The sequence below is a fragment of the Mauremys mutica genome, unplaced genomic scaffold, assembly GCF_020497125.1.
Source record: "Mauremys mutica isolate MM-2020 ecotype Southern unplaced genomic scaffold, ASM2049712v1 Super-Scaffold_100163, whole genome shotgun sequence".
In the NCBI taxonomy this organism is placed as follows: domain Eukaryota; kingdom Metazoa; phylum Chordata; order Testudines; family Geoemydidae; genus Mauremys; species Mauremys mutica.
This window is the reverse complement of record NW_025423278.1, coordinates 379,461-391,644: the sequence shown is the minus strand read 5'-3', so window position 1 is coordinate 391,644 and position 12,184 is coordinate 379,461. Positions and strand designations below refer to the sequence as shown.

Genomic DNA, 12,184 nt, shown 5'->3' with positions numbered 1-12,184 from the left:
ATCCTGGGTCCAGCTCCTCGGGTGATTCCCCCGGCACAGGACTCCTCCTGGATCCTGCCCTGGGCTGTCCCCGATCGGGCCTGTCCTCCTCAGGCCTCCGGCAGGTTCTCTCTGCTTCCTTCTCCAGGGCCAGCTGCTCCTCTCTCTCTCCCTGGAGCTCCAGTGCCGCCCCCTGGAGTTTCCCTCCTTTTTCTTACTCTCCCCCTCCCCCTTGGGAAAAAGATTTAAAAGGGCCATGCTCTCTAGACCCCAAAGGGGTTACAATTGCACCAGCACAACCACGAAGGGACTTGAACCCTCAATCGCCTGATCCGAAGTCAGATGCCTTATCCAGTTTGGGGCCACCAGTTCCCCCTAGAGAGAGGGGAGCCAGCCCAGGAAAGGAGGCTTTCAAAACAATGGTACCAATTGGCAGTGAAGAGCCGCTGCAGCCCCGCCAGGGAGAGCCGGTCTCTCTTTATGCAGCCCCCCCCCATTCCTCAGGACGAGGGTTGTGTTCAAAGATCTGTGCCCCGTGTTTTCACCTCCATGTGAAGCACACAGAGCAAATAACCCTCAGCGCATCAGCTCAGTTCCAGGCTCCACTTCCACCGGCTCATGCAAGATGGTGCAGAGGAGCCCCTGGGTGGCTGTGGGCCTGGGGAGGATGGCTTTTGATTTTTCGGCCTGTCCGCTACGGGCAGCAAGGCCAAAAGTCAGATGGCCGGTTCTCCCGTCCACCACGCTCATCAGGAGCCCTTAGTCGACAGGCTCGGAGAATGCGAGCATCGCCCCCCACTACCTCTCGCATGCAAAGCGAGCGCTCTGCCGCTTGAGCTAATTCCCTGCAGCTGGCCTGACTCTCAGGCACCGGGCAAAAAAAGGCAAGGGCTCTGTGGCCTTAAGCAGAACACAGCCTGAAATGGGGGGGAGGGGGGCGTGCTACCCAGAGCTGGGGAAGGGGGTCCGAGTCCCAGCCACGCTCCTCGGCACAAACACCAATGCTCCCTCCCTGGAGTGTGTCTGGGCTGAGAGTTAGCCCTGAAACAAGCACCAAACTTCAGAAGACAACGCAGGGATAGATCACTTGACGATTGCCTGCTTTGGCCATTGCCTCTGAAGCGCCTGGCATCGGTTACTGTCAGAAGACGGGATAGTGGCCTAGCTGGACCATCGGTCTCACCCAGGAGGGCCGTTCTTATCTTCACCACTTTCCTCTAACCCAAGCAAAGCCAGGAGCAGGCCCAGCTCAGCAACTCTAGCAGACTCCCTGGCCCCCGGCCCAGCATACAGCAAAACGACCCTGCCTCCGCCAGGATAGACAGCCACCGACTCCCTCTTCCATACCAACGCAGCCCTTCCCCGCTTTGGCTGTCTCCAAGCTGTCTGCGTGCTCTGCTCTGCTCCACGGCTGCCATGCTGCCTGAGATCAGGAGGCTGCGAGGTCTCACGGTCTCAGCTGAGCTGGTATCGCGTGCCACCCCGCCCATCTCCTCATTCCCTTCATGGACCCCTGGGATGTGAGTAATTCTGTATTTGACTGGCTCTCCCTCCCGGCCAATGAGCTTGGCGTAGACTAGCAGGGAGGGAGGAGAAAAGGGATTGTGCTCCAGTGAGAGCTCAGAAAGAAAGGTGCAGGTCCCCCACTAGAGCCCAGCCCAGCAGAGCACAGCAGAGCAGAGCAGGCTGGAGAATGTGTGTCTGGGTCTGACTACTTCTCCCCTGCTCTTCCATTTGAGCTAACTTCCCCCAGCTGTCTCCAGCCTCCCAGTCAGCGCAAGGGGGAGAAGGGCCGGGGAGGAAGAGCTTTGTGCTCCGCAAGGGCTGGCTTTTTGGGAGGCCAAGCAGGGAGAGGGATGGAGGCCACTGGAGGAGCTGAGCCGGCTGACTGTCCATGGCTTCTAAAAGAAGGGCAAGAGAAGGTCCTGTGGCTGCCTTGCCGCTGGAGAATGCAGGCATTGATCCTGCTGTCTCTCGCATGCAAAGTGAGCGCTCTACCACTTGAGCTAATTCCACTACCTTGGCAAATAGGGTCTTGATCCATCCATTCGATAACGGAGGCCACATCGTTCCCCGCGCCAGCCAGTGACTCCTTCCAAAAGGGCCAGGTAAGGGAGGGCTTCCCATAGGTTGGCCAGCTCAGCTGGTTAGAGCGTGGTGCTAATAACGTCAAGGTCATGGGTTCAAGCCCCATGCTGGCCACTGTGGGAGGGAGAGGGTGATGTCTGCTCTTTTGGCTGACTGCTAGGGGTGGCAGAGGCCAAAACCAGGTGGGCCGGGAGCGGGCAAGAGCCCTGTTGGGCGCCGGGCAGGACGAGGCTCCGGACACCTCCTTGGTCTTCCCTCCCTGGGCTCCTCGCTCCACCTGCTACCTGAAAGGAACTTGGGCCCGGGGAGGAGACGGGTGAGCCCGGCCGGCTGCCTTCCAGGCTCATAGGAGGCCAGGCTTGAGCTGCCCGCCCGCAAAGCCAAAATCGCAGGCCTGCCGGCTCGCCCCCATTGTCCACAGAGGGTTGACCTGATGGCCCGAATTCTTGCCGGCCGCCAGCTCCACCCAAATGTACCCGATGCCGGATCACGCTCCCCAGCCCAAGCCACAGAGGAAGGCTTAATACTCGGCACCCCAACCTAGGGGAGAGGCTTCACACTCCACCGGCGCAGGGTGACCTTTGGGACTTCCCTGGACACCATCCTCCTACCGCCCACAGCCAGACCCCCCAAGCCCACCCCTCCGACAGGAAGGAGCAGGAGGACCACTCCGCCCAGGGGCACCACCACTTGAAGTCAGCTTCACTTGCTTTCTCTTCTACCCCTTTCCTCCCAAGTTATGCGCGCCTCACGGGAGCCGGCCCTGGGAAGACGCAGGCACCGCACTCTGACTGGCGCAAGCCAAACGCCCACACCGAGAGTTTAGCACGGGCTCTTGAGGCACTGGAGGAACCCCATGCAGACGCACTGACGGAGCTAAGCTTTACGGCCAAGGGCCCTACCTGTGCAGAAAGCCAACTTGCTTGTGAAAAAGACTCCTCTTTCGGCTCCCCTTCCAAACTTCCAAATGCCTCCAAATGGGAAAACACACACACTGAAACACCCAAACGGTCCTAACGCTGGGGCCAGGCGAAAAAGAAAAGCAAGGAAAAGATTTCTAAATGGCCACCCTGCCAGAGTCGTACAGCTCCGCAAGTGAAACCCGTGGGAGGGACATTACACAGAAAAGGGGAATGGAAAGCTGCCAAAATTGAGATGCTGTGGAAAGCTACAGCCCCATCGCTACTCCTACTCTGCACACTTCTTGCAACAGCTGATGAACGGCCAGGTGCTTTTCGCATCCAAGCCCACACCAGGGGAAGACCTTGAGAAGTTTCCCGTGGCTTGCCTGGTTCAGCTGGTCAGAGTGCGGCACTCGTGGAGGCCAGATGGTGCAGAGGAGCCCCTGGGTGGCTGTGGGCCTGGGGAGGATGGCTTTTGATTTTTCGGCCTGACCGCTACGGGCAGCAAGGCCAAAAGTCAGATGGCCGAATTTCCCGTCCACCATGCTCATCAGGAGCCCTTAGTCGACAGGCTGGGAGAATGCGGGCATCGCCCCATCATATGTTTATTCCCCACTTCGAACTTTAGCATCCACAAGATGGGGACGTGCATGGGCCCCTCTCAACTTAAATCCTAGTTTAGATCTGGTAAAGCTGCCACCCTCTAGAAGTTCCAGAGTCTAGCACACGCCCTGTTCCCCCAAACCTTCCCTGGGGAACACAGATCCAAACTCCTTGACTCGTAACCCTAAGGGAAATAAACCATTCCCCCACCTTCTTCCCCCTCTCCTAGTTGTTGGGAAAGATACCTTGATTCAAACTCCTTGAATCAAACAAAGAGGGATTCACTTTTCCCCCTCCACTTCCCCTGAAAATCCAAACAAGGGAAGAAATCAATCAGGTTCTAAAAAGAAAAGGATTTTATTAAAAGAAAGAAAGAAAGTACACTATCTCTGTAACACCAGGATGGAAAAACCACGAGGCGTGCTGCAGGATAGCCCCTCCCCACCAAAAAGCAATGCCGTGACCCGGATTCGAACTGATGTTGCTGCGGCCACGGCGCAGAGTACTAAGCACTATACGATCACGGCCAGGCACTGGGGGTACAGGAAGCAGGACACTGGAAAATGCTCAGCTCTGTGCTCTCGGGGCGGCCACCTACCTCGCCGGCGGCCACAGGTCTTTCTCAAGTCTCCCCATTACAGTCACAGGTCAAATGCTGAGCAAAGGAAAAAAGACAGGAAGCCAATCCCATGCCTGTCCCTTTTTCTGTCTTCCTCCAGCCCTGGACCAAGTCCCTCCCCGTTTGTCTGGGCCATTGTCCTCATGGCCCTGGCCAGCCTATTTCCCTTTGCCGCTCTGAAACGTGCCACACGTGCAGGCCCCGAAGCTGGGCCCGGGGGCGGAAGGCCAGGGAGAGGCTTTGGCTAGGGCCAGCGTGTCCTTGCGAGGTAATTGTCTCTCTGGAGGTGAAAGTCATCAGTGCGGGGTGTGAAGGGAAGTGGCCGTAGAAGGAGAATGGAAAGCATGGGGTGGGCAGGCCAGGGAATTCTTTGTTCCCCCCTTGAACAGGGGTCACCCTCCCCGCCAGCGAATCAAACCCCGGTCTCCCGCGTGACAGGCGGGGATACTCACCACTATACTAACGAGGAAAGGGGCACGGTGAGTGGCCCCAGCTCCCACAGACCAGCTATGGTCAGCGTACACCTACACCGTCGCATGGGCCCCAGCAGGCAACAGCACCCCTGGCCCTCTTCTGCTTCCCAAAGGCTTTGGCCGCAGCAACAGCCCTGGGAAAAGCCCTGGCCCTCCTCACCTGCCCTTGCCCAGCACGACGCCTTTTCGGGCCTACACAGCTCCTCACACAACACCCGCCTGGGACCTTGCCCTCACCTACCAGCTCAGCAGCACCTTTTTTCCTCTCAAAACCTCCTCTTGACACCCTCCCCCTTCCACACTTCAGACTCACCTCATCACAAACTCACCCACGGCCCCTTTGGCTTCTCAAGCGCCTCTGGAGGGACGCAGCTTCCCAGGCACGCAGATCCTTCCCTTCAACGCGCACTGGACGCACATTCCAAACACAGCCCTTTCCAGGAGGGAATGCGCTGCTTTTGAACCCTGGCGCCCAGCAAGAAGTCCTGGGACTCTTTTTCTGACCGATGGACCCCACTGACTTGCCTTTACCAAGCAGAAACTAAGGACCGGCTGATGGCTCTCTTTCAGTGGTTTCCCCAGGAATTGATATTAGAGGGGGTCTTCGAATTTACAGGGGGCGTGTTAGGACCAATGAGATATATAAAAGAGATATGAATAAAGTAAATGTTTTGTTAGGATTATGCAAATTTAACATAAGAATAATGCAAGTTGCACCAAAACACATAACAGGTCGAGATTTCTAAAAAAATATACATTTAAAAAAAAAGTATTTAATTTAAATTGACTTTTGAAAAGTAAGCCATCATGGGGTAAGAGGAAAGTCCTCTCATGGATCAGTAACTGGTTAAAAGATGGGAAACAAAGGGTAGGAATAAATTATCAGTTTCAGAATGGAGAGAGATAAATAGTGATATCCCTGAGGGGTCGGTACTGGGACCATTACTGTTCAACATACTCATAAATGATCTGGAAAAATGGGTAAACAGTGAGGTGGCAAAATTTGCAGATGATACAAAACTATTCAAGATAGTTAAGTCCCAGGCAGACTGCGAAGAGTTACAAAGGGATCTCATAAAACTGGGTGACTGGGCAACAAAAATGGCAGATGAAATTTAATGTTGATAAATGCAAAGTAATGTACATTGGAAAACAATCTCAACTATACATACAAAAAGAAAGAGTCTGAATTAGCTGTTAACACTCAAGAAAGATCTTGCAGTCATTGTGGATAGTTCTCTGAAAACATCCACTCAGTGTGCAGTGGCAGCCAGTGATTCCCAACATTCTGTTTGCTTTTTTAAAAAGAACAGGAGCACTTGTGGCACCTTAGAGACTAACAAATTTATTTGAGCATAAGCTTTTGTGGGCTACAGTCCACTTCATTGGATGTAGCCCACGAAAGCCTATGTTCTTTTTGCAATACAGACTAACACGGCTGCTACTCTGAAACCTTTGCTTTTTTAAGAAAGGGATAGATAATAAGACAGAAAATATCATATTGCCTCTATATAAATCCATGTCATGTGTACACCTTGAATACTGTGTGCAGATCTGGTTACCCCATCCCAAAAAAGACATACTGGAAATGCAAAAGGTACAGAGATAGGCAACTAAAATGATTAGGGGTATGAAACAGGAGAAGAAATTAAAATGACTGGGAATTTTCAGCTTAGAAAAGAAATGACTAAGGGGGGATATGCTAAAGGTCTATAAAATCTTGACTGATGTGAAGAAAGTGAATAAAGTAAATGTTTTGTTAGGATAATGCAAATTTAACATAAGGAAAATGCAAGTTACACCAAAACACATAACAGATCTAGATTTCTAAAAAAATATATAATTTAAAAAAAATGTATTTAATTTAAATTGACTTTTGAAAAGTAAGCCATCATGGGGTAAGAGGGAAGGTCCTCTCATGGATCAGTAACTGGTTAAAAGATGGGAAACAAAGGGTAGGAATAAATTATCAGTTTTCAGAATGTAGAGAGATAAATAGTGGTATCCTTGAGGGGTCAGTACTGGGACCAGTCCTATTCAACATATTCATCTGGAAAAATGGGTAAACAGTGAGGTGGCAAAATTTGCAGATGATACAAAACTATTCAAGATAGTTAAGTCCCAGGCAGACTGCGAAGAGCTACAAAGGGATCTCACAAAACTGGGTGACTGGGCAACAAAATGGCAAATTAAATTCAATGCTGATAAATGCAAAGTAATGCACATTGGAAAGCAATCTCAACTATACATACAAAATGATGGCATCTGAATTAGCTGTTAACACTCAAAGAAGAGATCTTGGAGTCATTGTGGATAGATCTCTGAAAACATCCACTTCATGTGCAGCATCAGTCACAAAAGCAAACAATGTTGGGAATCATTAAGAAAGGGATAGATAATAAGACAGAAAATATCATATTGCCTCTATATAAATCCATGGTACGTGCACACCTTGAATAGTGTGTGTACATCTGGTCACTCATCCTAAAAAATATATATTGGAATTGGAAAAGGTACAGAGATGGGCAACTAAAATGATGAGGGGTATGAAACAGGAGGAGAGATTAAAGTGACTGGGAATTTTCAGCTTAGAAAAGAGATGACTAATGGGGATATGATAGAGGTCTACAAAATCTTGACTGGTGCGAAGAAAGTGAATAAGGAAATTTTATTTAATCCTTCACACAACACAAGAACTAGCAGTCACCCAATGAAATTAATAGGCAGCAGATTTAAAAAAACAAAAGGAAGTATTTCTTCACACAATATAAATTCAACCCATGGAACTCTTTGCCAGGGGATGCTGTGAAGAACAAAACTATAACAGGATTTTAAAAAGAACTAGATAAATTCCTGGAGAACAGGTCCATCTGTGGCTATTAGCCAGGATGAGAGGGATGCAATGCCATGCTCTGAGTGTCCCTAGCCTGTTTGCCAGAAGCTGGGAATGGGCAACAGGGGATGGTCACTTGATGATGACCTGTGCTGTTCATTCCCTCTGAAGCACCTGGCCTTGACCACTGTTGTAAGACAGGGTACTGGGCTATATGGACCATTGGTCTGACCCAGTATGACCATTCTTATGTAAAAATTAATTATAATAAAAATGTTTAGTACAGAAACTCCCCAACATAATGACCTCCCAAGATAGCAACAATGTGAGATAACAACCTTGGCAAATACTGCATTTTAAAAGTCTTCATAGAATCATAGAATCTCAGGGTTGGAAGGGACCTCAGGAGGTCATCTAGTCCAACCCCCTGCTCAAAGCAGGACCAAACCCAACTAAATCATCCCAGCCAGGGCTTTGTCAAGCCTGACCTTAAAAACCTCTAAGGAAGGAGATTCCACCACCTCCCTAGGTAACCCATTCCAGTTCTTCACCACCTACTAGTGCAAACGTTTTTCCTAATGTCCTACCTAAACCTCCCTCTCTGCAACTTGAGACCATTACTCCTTGTTCTGTCATCTTCTACCACTGAGAACAGTCTAGATCCATCCTCTTTGGAACCCCCTTTTAGATAGTTGAAAGCAGCTATCAAATCCCCCCTCATTCTTCTCTTCTGCAGGCTAAACAATCTCAGTTCCCTCAGCCTCTCCTCATAAGTCATGTGCTCCAGCCCCCTAATCATTTTTGTTGCCCTCCGCTGGACTCTCTCCAATTTATCCACATCCTTCTTGTAGTGTGGGGCCCAAAACTGGACACAGTGCTCCAAATGAGGCCTCACCAGTGCTGAATAGAGGGGAATGATCACATCCCTCGATCTGCTGGAAATACCCCTACTTATACAACCCAAAATGCCATTAGCCTTCTTGGCAACAAGGGCACACTGTTGACTCATATTCAGCTTTTCGTCCACCGTAACCCCTAGGTCCTTGGGAATGCCCAGCCATTCGGTCCGTAGTCTGTAGCAGTGCATGGGATTCTTCCGTCCTAAGTGCAGGACTCTGCACTTGTCCTTGTTGAACCTCATCATATTTCTTTTGGCCCAATCCTCTAATTTGTCTAGGTCCCTCTGTATCCTATCCCTACCCTCCAGCATATCAACCTCTCCTCCCAGTTTAGTGTCATCTGCAAACTTGCTAAGGGTGCAGTCCACACCATCCTCCAGATCGTTAATGAAGATATTGAACAAAACCGGCCCCAGCACCAACCCTTGAGGCACTCCACTTGATACCGGCTGCCAACTAGACATGGAACCATTGATCACTACCCGTTGAGCCCGACCATCTAGCCAGTTTTCTATCCACCCTATCGTCCATTCATCCAGCCCATACTTCTTTAACTTGCTGGCAAGAATACTGTGGGAGACTGTATCAAAAGTTTTGCTAAAGTCCAGAAATAGCACATCCACTGCTTTCCCCTCATCCACAGAGCTGGTTATCTCATCATAGAAGGCAATTAGGTTAGTCAGGCATGACTTGCCCTTGGTGAATCCATGCTGACTGTTCCTGATCACTTTCCCCTCCTTTAAGTGGTTCAGAATTGATTCCTTGAGGACCTGTTCCATGATTTTTCCAGGGACTGAGGTGAGACTGACTGGCCTGTAGTTCCCTGGATCTTCCTTCTTCTCTTTTTTAAAGATGGGCACTACATTAGCTTTTTTCCAGTCATCCGGGACCTCCCCCAATCACCATGATTTTTCGAAGATAATGGCCAATGGGAAACATATTTATATAAGTTTCCATTCCCAGTCACAAATCTAGCATTCTGGATCAAAGTGACTAACATATAGTCCAACAAACAAATGGTTATTTAACGTGCCCCTCACTTTTCCCTCCACCGCACTCCACTCACCGGTGTTGTCCTTGGTCAGTGGAGACTCAGACTTCACTTTCATGTGAGTACACCTCCCAGGTGGGGGACAAAAAGGCACAGTTCGCTCTGGCCATGGCTGTTCGTTGTGCCACCGTTCACTCCACCGCTCTGTTGCCAATGGCCCTGCACAGTCACCTTCTGCTGTCACCTACCACTGTGATCTCTGCGAGTTGGTCTCTTGAGGTTCCACCAGCTCTCAGTGATTTCAGCTGAGCTCTCAGTGCAGGAACCTCGCTGCTAGAGCAGTCTGGGCTGTCTCTTACACAAAAACACTGTACCCACAGGAACACTGTCCCCACAACAGGACTAAGCACTTAGACCTGATTGTCAGTGATTTCGGCTGCAGTGGTCACTTAACAGAACAAAAGACTATCTATTGAGCCTAATCAGCTCTGTCTTTAAACAGTGGAGAGGGACAGGTCCCCACCCTCTCTCTTGATGCCTTCAAATCATCACAGGCTAAGTACAGTTCTACTGCCCTTTACTCATACAATAAGAACAACATTTCATCCCCTCTTCCCCCTACATTCAAGTGGCTTGTAACCCAACCCCAGCCAAAATCTATCACTTGGACAACACAGCTCTGTTTGCTGGATACCTAGGTAGATTAGGTGTGAATGTAAATATAATCTGGCCCTGAAGCTTTAGCCCCCAGCTCATCACTAGCTGTCAGGGAGAACTCATTTAGACTTTGCTTACAAATCATCATTTGAAATTATTAGGTTGCCAACATCACCGAAATGAATGCACTGACATCATAAAAAACAGCTGTATAAGGAAGCAAGGAAGCTAGTCTATGTTCATACTTTTCAAATCTATTATACTTTTTCAGATACACATATTTTATCATACACTATATAAGCTTTTAAAGTGTGTATTAATGTTTCAGTTTAAATTCAGATTTCCAAACAGTCACTAAATGGGTATGTAACTAGCTCACAAAACTGTGGGAGGGGGTGTTGGGAAAATTCAGGGGGGGTGTAGGGAAAAGACTGGACAGGCTAGAACACTGACCTATCAGCTCTTAACTCCCAAACTTTCATCAACTCTATTATCAGTGCCTGTAAGTGTAATTTAAACCAGACTGGACTGGACCAAAGGTCCATCTAGTTCTCTGTTTTGTCCTCTGACAGTAGCCAATACCAGGTGCTCCAAGAGTGAATCAACAAGGCACTACTGGGAGTTGAACACAGGATCTCCTGCTTACAAGACAGGTGTTTTAGCCAGCTAAGCCATGGTGCCTGCCTGTGGCTAAAACACAGTGTCTGCCCACACATGACTCCCTGCCATCCCCACCAGGGCCTGACAAGCTTTCCATGTGTTTGGATTCTGCAAAGCAGAGGAGCAGGTGAGGTTTTCCTTGCAAGCTGTGTGTGTGTGTGAATCTTTGGCCAGGTCTGCACTACAAAGTTATTTCAGCATCATTATATTGCTCAGTTGTGTGAAAAACACACAATGCTCCCTTGGTCGGCACCCTTCTCCTCTGTCCCAACCCACAGCCCCTCCTATTCCCAGTGCCCCTCAATCCCAACCTTGACGAGAGGCCTAGAGCTTTTTGCAGCAAACTTAAAGCGACAAATTGTCAGTGTAAATGCTGCTGTTCATTATATCACCATAAGTGGCCGCCTCCAGTATCCTACAATGCCTGCGGTGAACTTGCCTGCCCTGCATTCCTGCTGCAGAGGCTGGGCCCCTCCCCTTTCATAGCTCCAGAAAGTTCTGACAGCTGAGCCGCTATCTACACCGGGATTAGGTTGATATAACTGCATTGCTTGGGGGGGAGGGGTTACATTTTTTACACCTCTAAGTAATGTAGTTACACCGACCTAATTTTGTAGCGTAGACCTGTGCAAATAATCACTCACACACCTTGGGAGTAAACCATCACCTGCTCCTCTGCTTTACAGAATCCAAACATGAGCAAAGCTTGTCAGGGCCCAGTGGGGATTGTCAGAGAGTCAGGTGTGGGCAGCACAATTCTTCAAGTAACAGCAGGTACCATGGCTTAGCTGGTTAAACCCCCTCTTTTGTAAACAGGAGATCCTGGGTTCAACTCCCAGTGGTACCTTCGGGAGTGGCTTTTGGGGCACCTGGTATTGGCTACTGTCAGAAGACAAGATTCAGAGCTAGATGGGCTATTGGTCTGGCCCAGTGTGGCTGTTCTTATGGTTTAAATTACACTCGCAGGCACTGACAATAGAGTTACTGAAAGTTTGGGTGTTAAGAGCTGATAGGTCAGTGGTCCAGTCCCCGCAATGCGGTTTCACCATTTCCACTCGCTAAACTCCCTCCCACCCTTCTGGGCTCCTGGAGCAGGGGACTGAGCCTGAGCCCAGACACGGACACTACATCTTTACTGATTAATGTGACACGGGCCAGCCGAGGGTGTTTCATTGCACTGGAGATGTAGCCTAATGTTACGTCTACACTGTGATTAACACACCCAGGGCACCTGTCCCAAAGCCCGGGTCAGCTGACTCAGGGTTATGGAGCTGGGGCTGCAAGACTATAAAATTACAGTGCAGACAAATGGGCTTGAGCCCAACCTCTGAGGCCCCACGAGGGGTGAGGGTTTCTGAACCCAGGCTTCAGTGTGAACACAAATATCTGCACCACAGTTTTTAGCCCCTCAGCTTTACGTCCAGGAGCCCAAGTCAGATGACCCAGGCCAGCCCTGCTGCCATCTTTATCCCAGGAGAGA

The 12,184-nt window shown here is 49.8% G+C and overlaps 1 non-coding gene across 1 annotated transcript; it reads left to right on the top strand.

Moving 5' to 3' along the window:
- Positions 1-2,107: 2,107 nt before the first annotated feature.
- On the top strand, positions 2,108-2,181 carry TRNAI-AAU. The gene has a single exon. It is a non-coding gene; the product is annotated as a tRNA-Ile (tRNA).
- The last annotated feature ends 10,003 nt before the right edge of the window (positions 2,182-12,184 follow it).